At 38.0% G+C, this 19,722-nt stretch overlaps 1 long non-coding RNA gene across 2 annotated transcripts in view; it reads left to right on the forward strand.

Moving 5' to 3' along the window:
* The first annotated feature begins 2,664 nt into the window (after positions 1-2,664).
* The window catches only part of LOC104687248, a 41,275-nt gene continuing 24,217 nt past the window's right edge, over positions 2,665-19,722 (forward strand). For both annotated transcript variants that reach the window (XR_005601530.1, XR_005601531.1), the window contains exon 1: positions 2,665-2,837. This is a non-coding gene — a long non-coding RNA (uncharacterized LOC104687248). The remainder of the gene's footprint in view (positions 2,838-19,722) is intronic.

The raw sequence follows: 19,722 nt of genomic DNA on the forward strand, positions 1-19,722 counted from the left end.
CAGCATCAACTTAACTCCTTCACTCCTTACTCCAAACATCATCCCCCACTGTGGTGCAGGGCAATGGGAAATGGGGGTTATAGTTAATCCATAACAGCTTCTCTCTTCTGCTCCTTCCTCCTCATGCTGTTCCCCTGCTTCAACAGGGTCCTTCCACAGGCTGCAGCCTCCTTCAGGGCACGTACACCCCCTCCAGCGCAGTACCCTCCCCAGTGAGAATATCTGCTTCATCATGGTCCTCTCTGGGCGTTGCAGAGGAATCTCTGCTCCAGTGCCTGGAGCACCCTCTCTCCCTCCTTCTTCTCTCACCTTGGTATTTGCAGGACTGTTTCCCACACATTTTTCTCACTCTTCTCTCTCAACTGCTTCACAGCATTATTTACCCTTTCTTAAATACATGTTCTCAGAGGCACCCCACCCATGGCTGAGGTGTTCAACAGTGTCCTGGAAGTGGGTGGGTTGGAACAGATTGTGTTCCATGTGGGAGGCCACCGCTGGCAGCCTTCCCCAGCCCTGCAAGTGCCTGGGCACCTGTACCCAATACAAGGGCTTAGGGAAAAACTACAGCATTTAAAATGAAGGGAGAAATGGAGAAAAGACTGAAGGACGAGGAGGCATCTATTGAGTTAACCAAGAGGTTGAGGTATTGTGGCTAAAAGAGGCAGCTACAAGCTGTACAGCAGGGCACTTGGGTCTAGCACTTCACCAGACAGGTTGCACTGTAGCCAGAGCTCTGGAAGATTTTACTAAAAGAGAGAGGGACAGCGAACAAATGAAAACACTTTCAAAGCAGAATAATGAATAATAAACTTATTATTTAATTTTCTCTGAGGGATTCTTTTCCCAAAAGAAATATCAGAATCAGCTTAGGAGGAAGATAGAGCAAGAACAAGTGGAAATGAATTTAAATCAAAACTTGACAATGTCCTGTAGCATCCTATCCTTACAGAAATTTACTAATTAGCTTTATAGTTTCACTATGAGATACTTTTGTGTTTTACCTGAATGCACATAAATTAATTTATGTTCCCGCTCACATCCCATGCCAAACCACTGTCTGACCCTAGATAATGTTATTGACATCTTCTCCACTTTCCAGCAATTTCGTTTCTTCCCAGACAACGATAAATCAATTAATTCTCTAGTGATTTAGTTTTAGAAAGGTTAAGAGCTGCAGGAAGCCAGATGTGTCTGTGATAAGTAGGAAAAGTCATTCTTGGCTACTAGGATTGTTAGTGAGTAGCTTTGACAGTAACCAAAGCACAGCAGGGAATGATGCTCACCATTGTCCACTACAGTAAACCATGTAAGATATCACTATTTTAACTGTGAAATTTGCCCTATTTTAAATGTGGTAGGTCATTTAACTGGATTAAAGTTAAGTCACAATCCTCTGCTGAATCTAGATCAAAATGGTGATTGGAAGGCGCTTGCCACAACTAATGTGTTTGTGCCATGTTCCCCTCTGCCTCCAGCTCCGCAAAAGGTGTTGGGTGTTTCTATGCAGCTGCCTCTGCTCAGAGCTGACCAAGCAGACAGAGGAAATACATTAGAAAACAATTGTCTGTATGGGGGGAAATGTTAATTCATATGTCTCTCCAAAGTGTTGTAAGTGGCCATTAGTGAGGAAGTCAGGGAGTCAGTTGTTCACTACAGTGGCTGTATGGCAGACTTTGTAATCTGACCCATCCCTCATTTCCTCCTAAATCCCTATCAGATCTGGAGTTCATATGCTTGGGAATGTTATCAGGAAACATATAGGAGACAATATCTGCAAAAGTAGTGACTCACCTGACTGCCCTGAATCTTCATATTCACTAGGTACAGGATTCCAGAATCTGCACATTTTGCAACTAAAATGGTGACCGTTTTTATATGTTACGTTCTGTTTCTATTACACATGAAAATTATTAATTTTCAGCTTTTTTTTGTTGTCTTTGGTATGATGTAAATTTTTTTAGGCTACTAGGAATGTGACAGAATGAATCAGACAGATTTTGGCACAAAATTGCCTGTCTGGCTTTGCATGGCATTCCCGAGGCACTGAGTGTAGGTTCATTCACATCACACAAAGTCTTGTCTTTGAGACAAAGAGGCCACATGAGAGACCTGAGGGAAATTCCAAAAGGATCTTTAATGTCAGTGGGGTATATAAGAGTTCATGAAGATCTTTTGGGGGATGGAAAGTGATTTTAAGTAGATCACCCATGGCTTCTGACCTGACAAGAGTGTTCAAAATGTTGTATGGAGGAGTTGCAGACTGATTTCAGGAGATTGTCAGTTCAGTCGTGGGTGGGATTACACATGGAAAAGCATGCCATCCTCCAGTGTTAATGAAATTCCTTTGGTGTTTATGGAAAATATGGATATTGGTGAATGGCAGTATCTGATCATTATTTGTTATCTTGTTATAAGATGCCATTTTAATATAAAAAGTACAACTTAGTAGGCCATCAGGAGAGGTAATATGTGTCTTTTCCCTCTTTATACATATTTAGATTATGTTCATTCCTTAAATACTGTGTCAGGCAGAACCACTTGAAAGTGAGATTGATCTTGCCATCTGTGACTACTGATCCTGGTCAAATACAGAAGAGAAAAGAAACTGCAAGGAATGTTGGGAAGAGCTAGAGGAAAGGCAGTTTAAACAGCGAGACTGCAAGACTGCTGAGAGGAGAAGGGAGATGTCAATTTTGATTCAGAAGGAAGAGCTTCTAAAAACTCACCTTCTGAGCTGTGCAGACTTTGCTGCAGCACAGAAGGTTACTGAGTGACTCAAACCAACTCAAACCAAGCCTGGAAGCAAGATACACTTGCAAAGACATATGAGGCAATGGGTGAGTTGGGTATAAACCCTTTTATCCACATTGTGGTTGCCCAAATCACTATGAACTTTTTTTGTTAAAATTTGCTGTCTTGATTTATAGTCTAATAAAACAGTGCTTTCAGAACTTTTCTCTTATAGGGAGCCCTCTATATAAAATGATCTGGACATGAGAACTTCTGAGAGAGCTCAGAAGTCCACCACAGGCTCTTAGGACAATTGTTGTTTATGATCTTTCTCTCTGTGTATCTGAACTTTGTGTTTTGTCTATGTAGCTTTCACATCCACTTCCTTCTTTTCATTAAAATGTCCATGAAATTGCTCCTGTTGATGTTACATATCAACTGTCAATTACATTGTCAGCATACATCCAGCTCATATAATGGACTAGACTTTTCATCTACTTTTTTCTAATGTCCATCAGCACTTGAAACTAAATAACTGATATTTATATCAGTTGCAAAAAACCCCTAGTGTACTCTTATTTGTGTATTTGAATTATCTGTTGACTTGTCTTAAAACTCAAGATAGTGTTCTGTATACAACTACATTTACTTCCTTGTAATTAAGATATTCCTTTATTAATAAATAAATAAATGTGTGAGTGTATATATATATATATAAATATATATAAAAAATGTAAACTTCGAAGATCTACAGTAATTCTACTGTGCAAACCAAGCATAATTTTCCAAGAACCTCTATCTATATGTGCTCAGGCACAAATGACAAGTGGATAGAGAATATCATATTTTATTAATATTCCTCTCCATGTATTTAGGTAGTTCTGAATAAAACATATTCATTTAAATTTACAGAGTTAAATCTATCTGAAGGTACTTAATCAAAAGTTTGCATGAAGGAAAAATAGGCATAAAGATTAAATGTTAAATGGTTTTCTTTGCCAATTTTTTTGCTATTTATTTCAAAGCAAAGCAATAAAATAAAACCACAAAAATTGCAATTACATCCAGAAATAAGTTAGAAAGATTTCAGAATTTTTGTTTTATGTAAAAGTAACTTTAATTATCCAAAGACCTTGATTTAAAGAAAGGATAATTTAAAGTTTCAAACTCCAGAGATGCATTTTAGGCCAAATGCAAAAAATGTAGCCCAAAATGTAAATATATTTATGTAATGTGCTCATAAATGATTCAGTGTTTAGACACCAATCTAATTTTGTTTAAACTGTACCACTTTATTGTAGGCTACAAAATTTTGAAGTTTGAATTAAATTAATGGGCAATATAGATATAGCTTCTGGGTGAGTTTTGTTCTCTTAGTCCTGATTTCTGTTATTTTTTATTGTGGGGAACAGCTTAGCTTTTGGGGGAGGAAAAAGTAAAAAGGAATAGAGAAAGATCTTCCTGAATAAATCTCTGTTCCTGAATTTCTCTCTATATGACAATCTATAACTATGATGGTAATTCCCCACTTAAAGCAGATGTTCTGGCTTTCTCTTCGGTTTTTTTCATATACTTAGAATTTTGGGAGCAGAGGGGGCAGGGAATATTTGCCTTTAGCCAATTAAATTTGAGATGTTGACAACCTGGATCAATGGGCTGAGGACAATGGTATGAGGTTCAATAAGGCGAAGGTTTAGGTCCTGCACTTGGGTCACAACCACCCCCTGCAGCACTACAGGCTGAGGCAGGAATGACTGGAAAACGGCCCAGTGGAAAGGGACCTGCAAGTGTTGGTTGACAGCCTACTGAACATGATCCAGCAGTGTGCCCAGGTGGCCATCAAGGCCAATGGCATCCTGGCCTGTATCAGGAATAGTGTGGCCAGCAGGAGCAGGGCAGTGATCACGCCCCAGTATTCTGCACCAGTGGTGTCACACCTCGAGTATCGCGATAAGCTCTGGACCCTTCACTTCAAAAAGAACATTGAGGTACTGGAGCGAGTCCAGAGAAGAGCAGCAAAGCTGGTGAAGGGTCTAGAAAGCAAGAATTAGAAGGAGCTGCTGAGGGAGCTGTGATTCTGAGAAGCTAGACTTCTCTAAGTACTGTCCAAACAGATGTGATAGTACTGAAAATAAACGGCGAATGGATTAGTTCAGTTGATGCTGTGGTTCTCTGTAGGTAAGTGTGATTTGCTGTTTATTTGCCTGTATACCAGTCTCAGGGCTGCCCAAGATTTTGAAGGGACACATGTTTTGCAAATCTCATTTATTGTACAGATATAGAGTGCCAGATTGTCTCTGAGAGAAAATAGAGGATGCGTGGCTTTCCTTGTGTAATAGAAAATTTCCACTTTTGGAAATAGAAGCTTTCTCATTTTTTAATAGAAAAATATATACTTCAATGAAAAGATACGCAAAGGTTTCCCATCCCTAGAAAAAAAATGAACTTCAATAAACGGAAACAACTTCCAGGGATCAAAATCTGAAATTAACTAGAAAGAAACTGAGTATGAAACTCCCAACCATTTATAAAATAGGTGTTGAGTTTTGTTTGTTTTGTGTTACAGGGGAGGGTTTTTGGTTCTGGTGTTGGGTTTGGGGTCTAGTCTTGCTATAAAATAAAAGCCTCTAGATTCTTAAAATGGATTAAGATGTGAGCAAAAAGTAAGTGACCAACATACCATCAAAGAAAAATCCTAGTGAGAATGCAGCATGAGTTACTAGATGCCACTGACTTTTTATGCTTAGAGGGAGAAAAAGAAACAAAAAATAAACTGATATAATGTTTGAGACAGAACAAACAGCCAGAGGGGTAGCCAACAAAAAGATCATAACACATGGCAGATCATAACGGGCAAATCAGGAATGACACAATCCTGTGCATGTGTGAGCCACCCTTAATGGCCATCTGGGTTAAAAGTTCCTCTGCAGAGCTTTCTTTTGACCTTCAGCATGGTAGTAAAATTCCCGAAACCATACAGCCTTCAAGGAAAAGCCAATTATAGTAGGTTCTCTGCAACTGGGCTGTCAGAATATGGGCAATAAATATTTAAGTGGGCAAGAACTTGGTAGAGGGAAGGAGCCCTGTGTGTCTACTTCTCCAGTCATGCACAACAGGAGAGTGAAGGTCAGGGTTATTAGGGAATGATTCCATTAGCTAATCATATTTGAGTTTTTCTGCTTGATGTGGTCTTATTCTCTTTATCCCTTTTCACAAATCCTGTCTGATTGAACTTACTTGTCATTGGGACGGAAGGACTAATAATTTCCAAGCAACCAAACTTAGAGATACAGATATGTTTCAATACTGAATCACAACTAATTTTGTGCATGATTTTCCAGCTATTAATTAAATCCAATAGAGGTAAGCCACAATGACTTTCATGCCTTAAAGAATGTACCAACGTAAATATCTGGTGAGGATATACTTGTTCCGAAAAAAAAAGGATGGTAGATGGGGAGGAACACCTTTGAGAGGTTTTTTTTGTGCTAAGGAATACTGCTGAAACATTAGCAAAAGGGTGTAATAGACCTCAAGAACCACTGGAGTATTGAGGTTGTAGTCTCAAGTAAAAGTTGTGCAAAATACAGTGAATTCTAGCTAAATTTTAGATGAAAGAGGATACAGTTATCAAAGTACAGCAAGTACACACAACAAGTGCCATTAGCTCCCTGTTATAGTTAGAAAACACCTGAAAAGTCCCTTAGTCTTACATGTTGAAACTTGATTTATTTATATTTTGTCTTTTCAATTGGTTTTCAATTTGGTATCATTGAGTTCTCAGGCAGATGACTTCTGTTGAAGTGTCTTGACTCTATTTCAGTTTTACTTAGCTAATTAACAATATTTTTTTTAAGCTAATCACTATCATTCTCTTCTAAAACATATGGCATTGTGTGCCATAAAAAATGTAATTTAGAGCTTGGGGATCCATTGGATATTCTTGTTGCTGGTTTTTTCAACTTAAAGAAATACCTCTTCTCTTAACCCTGTTAATTTTCAGTGTTCAACTCTTAAGAGTCCATACTTTCTTTTTGGAATAAGACTTTTTTCTCTCAATAAAAGGACATCACTTTGGAATTTGTAAGAAAATGTTTTATTGCACAGTAGAATAATATTCCTGCCTTCCTTTTCACTGTAAAGGTGTCTCATAGCTCAGAAGTGGTTCTCCAATATTTCTGAAAACTATAGGGTCAGCTGTGGCTTGAACTCTGAAAGTTACAGAAAAGCTTCTTATGCTTTCAAAAGCATTTATGTTTTTGCTTGGCATTTTTTTTCCTTTTTTTATGTGTAAAATTTAGTTTCTTTAATTCAGTATATAAACTTGGTTTAATTCATTTTAAGAGCCTGCCTGTTTCTTGAAATTGTCTCAAGAAAAGGCTATGCTGCTCAATAGTATTATTTTTGCTTAATTTGCATGCTGGAGAGGGCCTTTAAAACACATTTAATGGTCAAGTGGCTACCATAATGTGAAAGTTTCATTCTATTCAATATTCTTAATATCTTGATGTGTGACTGCAAAACACGGGTTGAAGAAAATGTTCTGCTACAGCACTCACTATAGTCATGTTTTCTGTGTAATTAAGTCCCTGTAATGGAACAGGAATTTACAGATGTGAGGTTTTAGTTAAGGTATGAGAAGTATAATGCAGAAAATGTTTTATTATTAAAAAACTAGCTGTCCAAAGGTTTGTTAATTCAAACTGTTAACATTTTATATTTGTATTGCAATACTGTAAATGTTTCTGAATGAAAATCTCAGCAAGGATTATTATCTCATCTGCAGGTTCTGTCCATCTAGATAGAGATTAAACCTCTTGTAAATTAGGTTGTCTGCACCCTGCTTTCCCTCCCTTCTCCTGTCCCAGCTTGAGCTCCCTATGAACTCAGAACAGTATGGAGTATTTCACTGGTGATTCCACAAGAGCTTCATGCACCGCTGTACTTTTTCCTTATTCCTACTCTGAATATTGTGTTTGTTTTCTTTCCTTTTTCTCTCCTCTGAGCTGACCAAAGAAAATGTTCTTTGCAATTTCAGTCATTCAGAACCAAATGACAATAGCTTTGTAGTTCTCTTTTGTAGATCTACTTTTCTGAATTCAGGCTTGAAGTCTTTGAAGACCACCTCTGACAGTATGAAAGTTTTCATACGGGAAAGGCTTTTTTAAGTTACTGTTGCTCTTTGTGCTCCCAGCATTTTAATTAGAGTCTGATTATTACCTCTTTCCCTGTTGTTCCCCAAAATGAAATCTATGGGATCCAAAAATAATTGGAAGCATGATAAATCTAAAAAGGGACTAAAACTGAGGCTGAGATATTTTGCTTGTTTTTCTCTGTAGACTTTTAAATCTGATAGGTAGCACCTTCAGACACCAGCATCTGACTTGACTGAATACTCCTGACATTTAAAGACATCATAAATATCCATTTAACATTATAGGCCTTAAAGATTTGAACAATTCCTGAATAAAATTCTCCATGTGTCAAAACTGAGTGTGATGGTTTCACTTGTTCACTCAGGCTTATTCTAAATATAATTTCCATTTCAACTTCAGACTTAGAGACACGTATTACTTATTATGAGAAAATACTGAAGACAATTTCTTGGAGGAGTAAAGAAGTCTACCATTGAAGCGAGTGTGAAATGAGTTGAACATTGTGACCTTGCATAAGGTCTGATACTTCAGAAATAGTTGTGATAGCTGGGAAGCTTGTACTCTGGCAGCCTTTAGCAGTTGTGTTAGACTGTTTTCTTTAATTTCTTGCACCATGCAGTTAGCATTTTCTTTCTTCAATGAGTAGTATGTAAACATTTGTTTGGCACAGTTAATGAACCTTGTCATATAATTGTCTAAAGTCCCATTGTACTTCTGCCATTTAAAAAAATTTCCTCCCATGATCAAAACAGAAGTCTCTGAAAGAGCTATAAAAAGAAGATAAATTGCAGATTATCAATGTCAGTTTAGGAAAGCTTTGTTTTATTAACATACATAGCAAAAGAAATAAACACTTTGCACAGTCTTTAACACAATTGCTTTTAAATGTTGGTAGTTAGAATTAATTATGTTGGTTTTAAAGTTTTTCTTTATTTTTTTTGCCAGAGATATAGTATGGAGTTTAGAAACTGAGCATTGATGTGCTGACCTTAATTTTCCCCAGGACAAAATAAAACATTATTCCAACTCAGACTCCTTCCATCTTCATGCCAGAATGACATAGACATTAATGTTTTGGTTTTGCTTTTGTTTCTTTTTTTGTTCTTTGCCTAATTTAGTGTGTAAATTATCATTATTTAAGTCTGTGCTGCTTTCAGCTACAATGTGTTAGTGTTAAGTTTATAATCACTGTTGAATTTTAGTGCTTTGGATAAGAGAATAAGAAATAGGAGAAGAGACAGAGGAAAATAAATTGTCCATATTACTCATGGTAATTAGGGGTCTTATTAAACTGCATTCCAGTGACCCCTTAGTACTTTCTGAAGACAGAAGAGTAAAGCATATGGAAGAGATTTCTTCAAACCCCTCTAAATTGTGCCAGACCTTGATGTGCTTCTTATGTTCGTGCTTCCATCGAGGACGACAGTATTCAGCCTATAAACTCCCATTGAAAACAGAGGGAGAGGTATTACGAGCTACAAGTTCTGGTTTCTTGCTTTCCACACCTTTAAAAATGGTACACCGGAAGACAATGAGAGCAAACCCCCTTCAGCCTTTTCCAGCGTACAGCTTTATCCTTTATTATGTCTATTCTGTGAATATTGCATTGAAGGGTTCAGGCATGAAAGGTGCAAGATGCCACCTACTTCATAGTATTTCTTCTGAAGATATCAAATCAAGTCTTTGTTGTTATCCACAAAGTGTGAGTAAAGAAGTGAGGGCTTCGGTGGATCAATGCCACGTTTGTCCCTACAGGGTCCCTCGTGGACTGCTCAGGCAGCACTCTGCCAGCACTTACGCGTGCACACGATCTCACCTTCACAGGTGGTCGCGAACAGCCGCTCACACACACGGTCTAAGCACGAACCGGAGACAGAGAGGTGAGAGGGGCTCTCTGCACGCAATTCCGAGGTGTTTAATGGCAACACCCCGAAGGGAACAGAGGAAAAAAAGAACAACCGAAAGCCCGTGCCCGTTTTATCCTGAAACTTCCAAAGGCGGGCAGAGCATCCAAAACCAATAGTCTGAGGGCTAGGGGGCAGAGGCAAGGTTGAATGACATAACAGGGGCCAATGGGAAAAGGAATGAGAGGGGGAGAAGGCCAGTGACCAGCAGAATCTAGACAAAGGGAGAACTTTCTAGCACAGTGTTGTAAGGAGAGACCACTTTTAAGGCAACTTGGGGGGTGTAAAGTGGACTTAGCCACCGCAACATGTGAGGGCTAACCCAACAAAATGTGATAGTGTTACGAGGATGTGTTAGAGATATTCATGGATGTCAGTCTCTCGGGTTTTCTCAGTAGCTTAGTCTTGAAAATAATGATACTTGTGTTGTCCACTCTATATTTCTCCTCTAAGCTCTACAGTGGTACATATATAATTCATAAGTTAAGGAATATGAACTCTCTGCCCTGGTTATTTATAGAATTGACTCTCAATTTTTGATAAGTATTTTAAATTAATAATGTAAAAATCTATTGATTTTATTTATGTTTCATTTAATATACAGGAATATTTGTTGGGGCATTTATGGAATAGTAAAAATAACTCAGAGATATGATATCTTACATTCAAAATTTGAACTGAAGAGTAGTTTGGATTGTTGTGATTTTAAATTATTATTGCATTTTTTGAACTTCAAAGCAGGGCTCCATACACACACTTGGAAGTGCTTTAAAGTCTTGCATCAAATTAACTCACTCCTTTTTTTCTGCTAGTGAGTTAGCATACCCCAAACAAATTAGACCTTACATTATGAGATACAACAGAACACAGCAGATGCTTTTGTCAGTTTTTTCCAAATTTACAAGCCCTGTGGCTGTTTTCTTTAAATACTGATTATAGGAACCAATTTTTTCTGAAGAAAACCAGAACCTGGTTTATTCTAAGTCAAAGAACAGCTAGGCATTGTTCCATATTCCGAAAAAATGCCTTATCAGATGATTATAAACAGGAATGTTGTTCTGCCCTCATTGGTCATGTGGTCTGTAAGAGCATCTATTAGCCAAAATGATCTGTCAGCTTTTTTGGCTTGTGTGATACATACTCACGCACTGACCCATTTTCCATTGAACTTCAGGGCTGATATTTTGTAAGAGTGAAGCATTCTGTGCATTGTGCATGCAGCAAATTCTAAACTGTGTTGCTGTTTTAACTAAGCTTTTGAAAATATGCAAGCTTTATGATAAGTCCTTATTTTGCAAGATATTACTGAACAAATAAATCAGCTCTAAAGTGTGTTTAAGAAAATAATTAATATGGTGCATTTCTGTTATCGCTGAATGATTTTTATTGCCTTATGATCTCCCTTACTCCTTTACAAGCTGTTCAATCCACAGAAGATTCAAATTAAATTGCTAGTACTTCTTATGGACTAATCTCAAACTAAGGGTAAAACTCATGTATTAAACTCAGAACTCTGTAGAGAAAAAAAGGCAGGTCAAGCAATCATTTATAGTAATTTATTTGCTTCACTACATATTTACTATGCACTGTGACATTAATTTGCAGACAGTAATAATGACTACTTGTTGCCCATAATGGTGTTCTGTCCAAATTCTACTACAATAAACTAAAGCTAGTTACACTTTTTTATTTTCTGAACTCTTCAGAAGTTGTCTTTTTTTTTTTTTTTTTTTTTTTACTTTTCCTCCTTTCTTCAATGTAAATTCAACCAATAAAGTACAGAAGAAGGTACAAAAAATGTTTTAGCTTCAAATACCATGGTCATGCAGTACACATGGTTTCATTGGGCTCCTTTCCCTTTTCTTTCCTGACACTGGACTTCATATTGCTTTTCCTGTGCATGAGCTAGATGCTTGCATTGTTAACCGTGAGTCTGAGGAGATTTTAATACAAGCAAAACTAAAGGTAAATTAATTTTAACATTTGAAGTATCTAAATATCTGTTTTGAGTCAGGCTTTTATGTGGGTTTTGTGTGCATGGAGGGAAGAGTTGTTCATTTTTATTTTGTGCCTTCTCAAGCAAATTTCATAATACGCTTAGATGTGCCAGAAAATGCACTTCAAGCATTACTAGCCTGATTCTTAGAATGGTATGGCCAAAGACTTTCTGGTAATCAATAAGGTTCCTGTAGAAGGATTCACTTAAAGTATCTTGCTGATTTCTTTAGATTCTTAATGTAAAAATCTATTTCTAATTTCCTTTGCTGTTGCTAAATTAGACGCTTTGAAAGGCTTTGTAATCTTGCAGTGACTAAATACATTATGCATCAATATATGTGGAATGCCTACCAAGGGAAAGACTTTCAGTATCTTATTTTTAAGCAGTGTAAATGAGAGAATTTTAATACTTCTAATATTTATGAGAGAAACAAATGAAATATTTCTATTGCACTGATTCTACATATTTGGATCTATATGGGCTCTGTTGATGTTACAGGTTAGACAACATCATCCCATCATAAGTGTTGGAAATAGCAAGACTGATTTCACCCTTTCTTAATAACATTGCAGTAATAACACTGGATGTTTTGTTTCATTTATGTTACATTGTCTAAAGACAATTTCACTCCAGCAGGAGATTCTTGAGTCAGTTCTAGGGCAGAGAGAGGTTAAAGAAGCATCTCTGAGATGTAGGTATTTATTATGTGTCCTAGTACACACTGTACTATGTACTGTGTACTTTTTTAGAAATTAGGTCTATCATTGTGCTGGTTTTGGCTGGGATAGAGTTAATTTTCTTCACAGTGGCTTGTAAGGGGCTGTGTTTTGTTTATGGTTGTGCTGAACACAGTGATAATATAGAGACGTTTTTGTTATTGCTGAGCAGAGCTTACACAGAGACAAAGCATCTTCTGCTTTTTGTACTGCTGTACTGGTGAGGAAGTTAGGTGTTGCTATGACCCAGCCCACTGCGGGGCTGCGGCAGCGAGATGCCAATCAATCCCAGCCCCTCCCCTGGATTGAGTTTCCCCAAGACCCAGACTCGGAGGGTGGGTCGAGGGGCGGCTCAGAAACTTAAGTTGCATCCCCCCAGGGCTGTGCCCGGGTACAAGCTGCTTCCTCTTGTTCGGGAAATTTCTCGGTTACTCCTTTTGTCATTGGTTCTTTGTTGTATCTTCTGCCTCCCGGTTTCCCGCACTGGTTCTTGTTGAATTATATCCTCCCCCGGCTTGTAACTCATTGGTTGTTTTCCCCTTTCCCCGCAGTTTTCAAGCCCCCTATAAAACGGAGGAAAAAGCCTCTCGGCAGGGTCCCAGCTTAAGATCATTGCCATGTTCTGGTTGCGAGACTTCTGACAATAAACCTGCTAGGAGCCAGCCCAGAATGTCCTCTCTCTTCCTTTGTCTCTGAGCTAAAGTGAGCTGATCCCATCGGCTCCTGCCGTGTTCCCTCTGCTGAGAAGCCAGCTAGCTAGCCCAGCCAGCAGCTCTTTTCCTGATGCCGAAGTCGCTTCTGCGACGCGCAGAAGTAACGCAGCTGGACTGTCTCTGATCGAGGGCACGCCAGAGCTCGTGCAACGAGCCCAAAACTGCGTTAGTTAGGGATGCATAGGAATTTGGGATGACACGGAGCCAGGGCAGGTGACCCCAAGTTACCAAAGGGATATTCCAGACCATATGACATCATGCTCATCTTATAAAGCGGAGGAAAGAAGGAGGAAGCAGGGGATGCTTGGAGTGATGGCGTTTGTCTTCCCAAGTCACCATTACATGCAGTGGGACTCTGCTCTCCTGGAGATGGCTGAACACCTGCCTGCCCATGGAAAGCAGTGACTTAATTCCTTGTTTTGCTTTGCTTGTGTGCATAGCTTTTGGCTTTTTCTTTGCCTATGACACTCTCTTTATCTCAATACATGAGTTTTCCAGCTTTTACCCTTCTGATTTTCTCCCCAGTCCCACTGGTGGGGGAGTGAGCAAGTGTCTGCATGGCGTTTGGCTGCTGGCTGGGGTTAAACCAGGACAATTAACAATGCTAAACAGCAGGCCTCTTTTTTGTTTATTTTCTCCCTACAGCCTATGTTCAATATTCCAAATGTTGAACTACCAAGACAGACAATTATGTGTTAATTACTTTTGTCAGTTCTGTCAATTGCTATGCTGCTTGGACTTTGTTTGCTACCTTTTATGTGCTCTGTCTTTTTAGGACGTCTACAAATCTTGATTTATTTTGATTGCATGGTCCCCTCTAACCAATATATTTTTTATAAGGAATCAGGCTCCCACCTTCATCTTTCTTATTTTATCTATCCTACTTTATTCTTTTATTTGTTTGTTGGTTTGTTTAATCAGATTTGTTCTTTTTTTATTGCTGCTAAGGTGGTCACTTCAATATAGAAACACATGATATTGAGCTAAAGGCTATACAGTATGTAATGTCATTCTTATTGCTATGTTTCAGCTTGTCTGGTCTTTTCCTGACCTTTCTCCAAGGTAAAAACAAATCTAAATGCAAAACCCTTGATCAAGACTTCCATAAAAATATTTTCCCCTTCCCACTATAGCTTTCAGGCAATTCATACTGTTCAGAATGAATTTTATCTAGCAATTAATTTAATTTTCTTCATAGTTACTGATCTGCCTCTGAGACAATACCAAAAGTCTCAAGTAGGTTTAGAAAAAACGAAGAGCTTTAATTGTCAATAATCATGCAGGAGGGCAAAGTGCTGAAATAGTTATTTCCAATTTTCACCTTTTTCAGACAGATGTGGAAATGTTTCTAATATGCCTTTCATCTGGGGAAAGTACTGACAGAATATCTTTCTCTAGTGGCTGCAATATTTATTGACAGCTTAATTAATTATATGGCAGGGTAGTTTACCAGAGTCCATTACAAACAGAAGAAATCAAAATTCCAGCCTGGGATTTCCCTGTGGTTTTCTCAAAAAAACCCGCTGTCAGATAAAATATTCACTATTGCCAGATAGACAGGAAGCACACAAATTTAATTGGAAGGAAAAAGAAAAATCTGAGTTGTACTTTTCAGGACCCTTCAGGCTCAATGCATGTTCATAATAATATGTCCTACCTTGCCTTTTGATTTAGAGTGCAAGCTGGTAGGGTTTGCCTGATACACCTTCCTTTCACTGGAGATAGAAAATGCTAAATGGGTCTCAGAAATAATGACTTTCATAGAAAAAGAATCATTCCTAGGATAGCAATGCTAAGAGTGCTTGAGGACAGAGAAAAGTTTAAGCTGAACTTTTTCACATTATTGGTAACACAAAGCTCTAACAAGATAGCGAGCTTTTCACTCCATTAATGTTCAGATTTTATTTTTTAAAAAAGATAGTAAAAAAAAAAAAAAGAAAGGGAAAAAAGTAGCTCCATATACCATTTTGCTTGAAGGAAACAATTTAGAAGTAGTTCCTGGTCATGTGCAGTATCCAGTTACTGAAGCTGTAGCCAGGCTCAAAAGAGCAAGGATAAGTGGAAAACTCAGAACAAATTTCCCAAGCACAATTGTGCTTGGCCAACATGATTGCCTTCTGCTGAAGAGATTACTGGCGCTATACAAGGGGAGAGCTCTGGATGCTGACTTTGATTTCTTCAAGGATTTTGACATATTCTTCCATAGCATACTTATGGGCAAATTGAGGAGATGTGGATGAAATACATAAATAAGAAGCTTGATGGAAAACTTTCAGAAGCCTGGGGCTGAAAAAGTTGGGATCAAAGCTACTAAGTCCATGTGGAAATTGGTTACAAGAGGCATTGTTCATTTTGCTACTGAACCAAACTGGGTAGAGCATTCAGTACTTTGGAGCTCAGAGCTGCTGTTCAGAGGGATCTCAAATGAGAAAGTGGGCAGGCAATAATCTCAAGTTCAACAAAAGGAGATGAAAAATCCTACACCTGAAAAGTGTGTAGGAAAATCCAACACCTACCCATACCACCATATAGACTGGGGCATAGAGCAGCTCTGCAGAAAAGATCTTGGGCACCCAGGTGGTCCACAAGCTAAACATGAGTCAGCAGGGTGTCCTTGTGGTGACATATTTTCCAGGTGCATTCTGGGCTGTATTGGCAAGAATTTAACCAGCAGGCTAGAAGTAATTATTCTCCTCTAGCCAATGCTTAGGAGACTGTATCTGGAGCCCTATGCCTTGTCTGGGGCTCTGCAGATGAAAAAAGACAATGTTGGACATTGTTGGAGCGGACCCATCAGAAAGGTCTGAGGATGTCAAGGCGGAACAGCACAAGAAGTACAAGAAGAGGCTGAGAGAGCTGGTTTTGTTCAATCCTAAAAAGAGAAGGCTAGGGGGAGATCTAGTTGCTGTCTTCAAATATATCCTGATAGAAGATATAGACTGATCCTAGAAGGGCTCAGTAACAGGATGAGAAGCAAGACACACAATCTATAACATGTAAAATTCCAATTATATATTAGGAAAATTATTTAATATGACACAGTACAGTACAGATGATTAGTTGCCTGATCTAAATTTTCCCTGCTGTGATAAGAAAGTAGAACCTAATAACCTCCAGAGGTCACTGCAACCTAAATTATTCAGTAATTGCATGCTAAAAGATATTTTCCCTTCTGTGTGACTACTTAAATAATATTCAAAATCAGGAAGATAGTCTTGTGTTAGAAGATAACATCTGGGTATTTTATTAATACAGATTTGTTTATTTAGGCAGAAGATGCAGAGAGAATATACCATTTCTTTGAACCCCTCAAGGACAAATACCAGAAGGCAGTTTATCAGCTCCATAGTTCAGATTTTCTTTTCTATCTATCTCTGATAAAAAAATCTCCATCTTTCTTGCAGTCACCATGCTATAGTTCCTCTTCCCCCAGTTTCTGTAGGGGTTTTTGTTTTCAGCACATTCCAGCTGATGTGCCACTCTTGCTTTCCCAGCCCCTTCCCATGAAACCAAAAGTTAGTTTGAGCTGGCCCTTGCTCCAGGTTTCATGTGCTATGAACAGTGGTTTGTCTTATATCACATAATCCCTAAAAGTCGTTTTGGTTTGTTCAAGGATTTTTTTATCTGTTTGGAACGTTGGGGGCTTTTGTTTGTTTATTTGTTGAGGAGTTGGGTTTGGGGATTTTTTTAAATTTTTTTTTTTAGGCAAAAAGCAAGTCAAATGACATTTGCAACACAACTGCCTGTCTAGAAAAAATAACCTATTTTGAGACTGGGTGGAAGAGAAATTATCATAATTTAGATGAAACTTGAAGTCTTGACATTTCATAACTGCATGATTTCCTTATGGAAAAATTGACATTCTCGCTGAAGATGTTAAAATAATAATAACCCCTCAGACAGGGAGTTGACTTACCATTGTGTCAAACTTATATCACGACATGGAAATTTCACTGTGGATGTGTTTGCTTATTTTGATAAGCATATTTTAAACCATAAATTCATATTTATTCCAGACAAAACATCAACAAGTCCTGTCAAAATCTGTAATGCTCAGAAATGAAAGATATGATTGTGTAAAGTCATCAACAACCTCCACAACAATACAACAGAAGTATAGCTCTGTACTTCAGTAAGAAGTGTGTTGTGTTTGTTGGTTTGGGTTTTTTTCTGGCATCATTTGAGTTGCTTTAAAATGCCACAGGCTTTCAGAATTTAGTGGCACAAAAAGCCCACCAAGGAAATATTAAGATGTTTCTTTCTTATTTTAATATATAAACAATCTCTTTGTAGACAGATTGTTTGTAAAGCCACCATAAAATAAGGAGCAACTAGATTAATCTTAGAAATCTTAAATTTTCATGCTTTTTACTGCTATACTTATGTATACTCTAAAAATAAAAAAACAAACAGGTGAACTGAAACAATTTTAGCTATGGTGTTCTTCGCTTCCTGGCATATAGCTCCAAATATGATAATTATTTAGAGCGTAATATACTTTAATAGACATAATTTATTGAGATTGTTAAAGATTGCTAGTGCATAACTATACATTTCCCTTTTTAATGTGGTTCATTGCTCTCTGTTTGTACTTGAATGTCTGATTCATATTCTGCAATAAAATTGTATTATGTAGGAATGTCCTAGTTGGACTGTAAAGGCTGGAATACTTACTGCTTCTCAAACACTTTTATGGAATGTACACACACCTCTTGTTAGCCCCTCTTGTACTCCAGTACCATGTGGCTCCTCCAGTTAGAACTTTTAGCACTAAAGCCTACCTTGGCTTTTTGTCTCTTTTACTTGAATGACAATTCTTTTTCTCCCTCAAAATTGAGTGGATTCTGACATAAAAATGAAGTGTGAGAGAAAAGTTCTCAGGTGAATTTTTCCTTTCCAGGAACAATAGCTTCATCAAAATTTAAACACTCAGTGGCATACACCTCAGAGTTGTAGGTATATTGCAAGGTTATTGCTGAAGAGAAATTGGTGTTGGAGAAAGATTTTCTGGTTCTACCATTCCATGTTGTTACATGTTTTGAAGAAATATATCATTGCTGATCGCTGGGGGTTTTTATATTACATCTGAATATTACTCATAGACTGTGAATATGTTTAGAGATATGTGTTTCCATGGGCAAGATATAATAGACTTTATATGCTCAGGTTTTTTTGTTTTGCAATAGAAAGAGTAGTCATTCAGTTATGACAAGATTTGCATTTGGTCAAGAATATGATTTAGTATTTTTAAGCATTCCAGGAGCATGTTACAGATAGATCCTTAGCATATATATGGGAAATATATGTTTCTCTTCTAATATGAACTTTTGAGAAATAATAGTTCATCTTCAACCTTGATATTGCGAGTGTAAGGTTTGACTTTGGTGGAGTCAGAATTTCATTCCCAGAGATAAAATATTGAAGAACTTTCTCAATGTCGTCCAAAATGCTTTTTCAGAACAGTATTTAGGCAGAAATATTTTAGTTATGCAAATGATACCTCATTTCAAAACATTGAAGAAAAAGTCCTGGGTCATCTCCTTGCACCTTCACAGGGGAAAAAACTGCTTTCAGGCATGATATCTGTGTTCTGCTTGTTATAGTCTAACAGAGCAGAAGTTTTGCACAGGAAAATAAGGCACAGGTGGTTATAGGATTATTTTCACATGTTTCTTGAAGCATAAAATATCCCCTGGTTTCATATTATAGATTTCCTTTGATATTACTTGTGGATATTTATGAAGAGCAGAAATAGAAATATATTCAAAAACACTGAAATAAATACAGAATGGTATTTCTTGGTACAACTATCTTAATTGTTGAACTAAAAAACATAAGCAGCAACATTTTGAAAAGCATTAAGCTCTTACAAAGTACTAAACTCCAACACAGACTATTCCGTCTGCAATAGATTTTGTTTTCACCTCAAGTCCTGTGTGCAGTTTTGGTCGTCACACTGTAAAAGAGACATTAAGCTATTAGACAGCATCCAAAGGAGAGCCACAGGGATGGTGAAGGGCTTTGAGAGGAAGCTGTATGAGGAGTGGCTGAGCTCACTTGGTCTGTTCAGCCTGGAGGAGACTCAGGGGAGACCTCACTGCAGTCTTCAACATCCCCACAAGGGGAAGAGGGGCAGCCACTGATCTCTTCTCTCTGGTGACCAGTGACAGCACCCGAGTGCACGGCCTGAAGCTGTGTCAGGTGAGGTTTAGCATGGATATGAGAAAAAGGTCTATATTCTAGTGAATGTTTGGACAGTGGAACAGGCTCCCCAGAGCAGTGGTCAGAGCACCAAGCCTGACAGAGTTCAAGAAGTGTTTGGACAATTCTCTCAGGCACATGCTGTGATTCTTGGGTTAGGTATCCTGTGCAGGGCCTGGAGTTGGATTTTGATGATCCTTGTGGTTCCCTTCCAAATCAGGATATTCTGTGAAAATCATATGTTTTCCCTGAAAGTGATACTGTAGTGACACTTAGAGTGTCTTACATCTGCTGGGTTCATCT

Source organism: Corvus cornix, chromosome 2 (genome assembly GCF_000738735.6).
Source record: "Corvus cornix cornix isolate S_Up_H32 chromosome 2, ASM73873v5, whole genome shotgun sequence".
In the NCBI taxonomy this organism is placed as follows: Eukaryota; Metazoa; Chordata; class Aves; order Passeriformes; family Corvidae; genus Corvus; species Corvus cornix.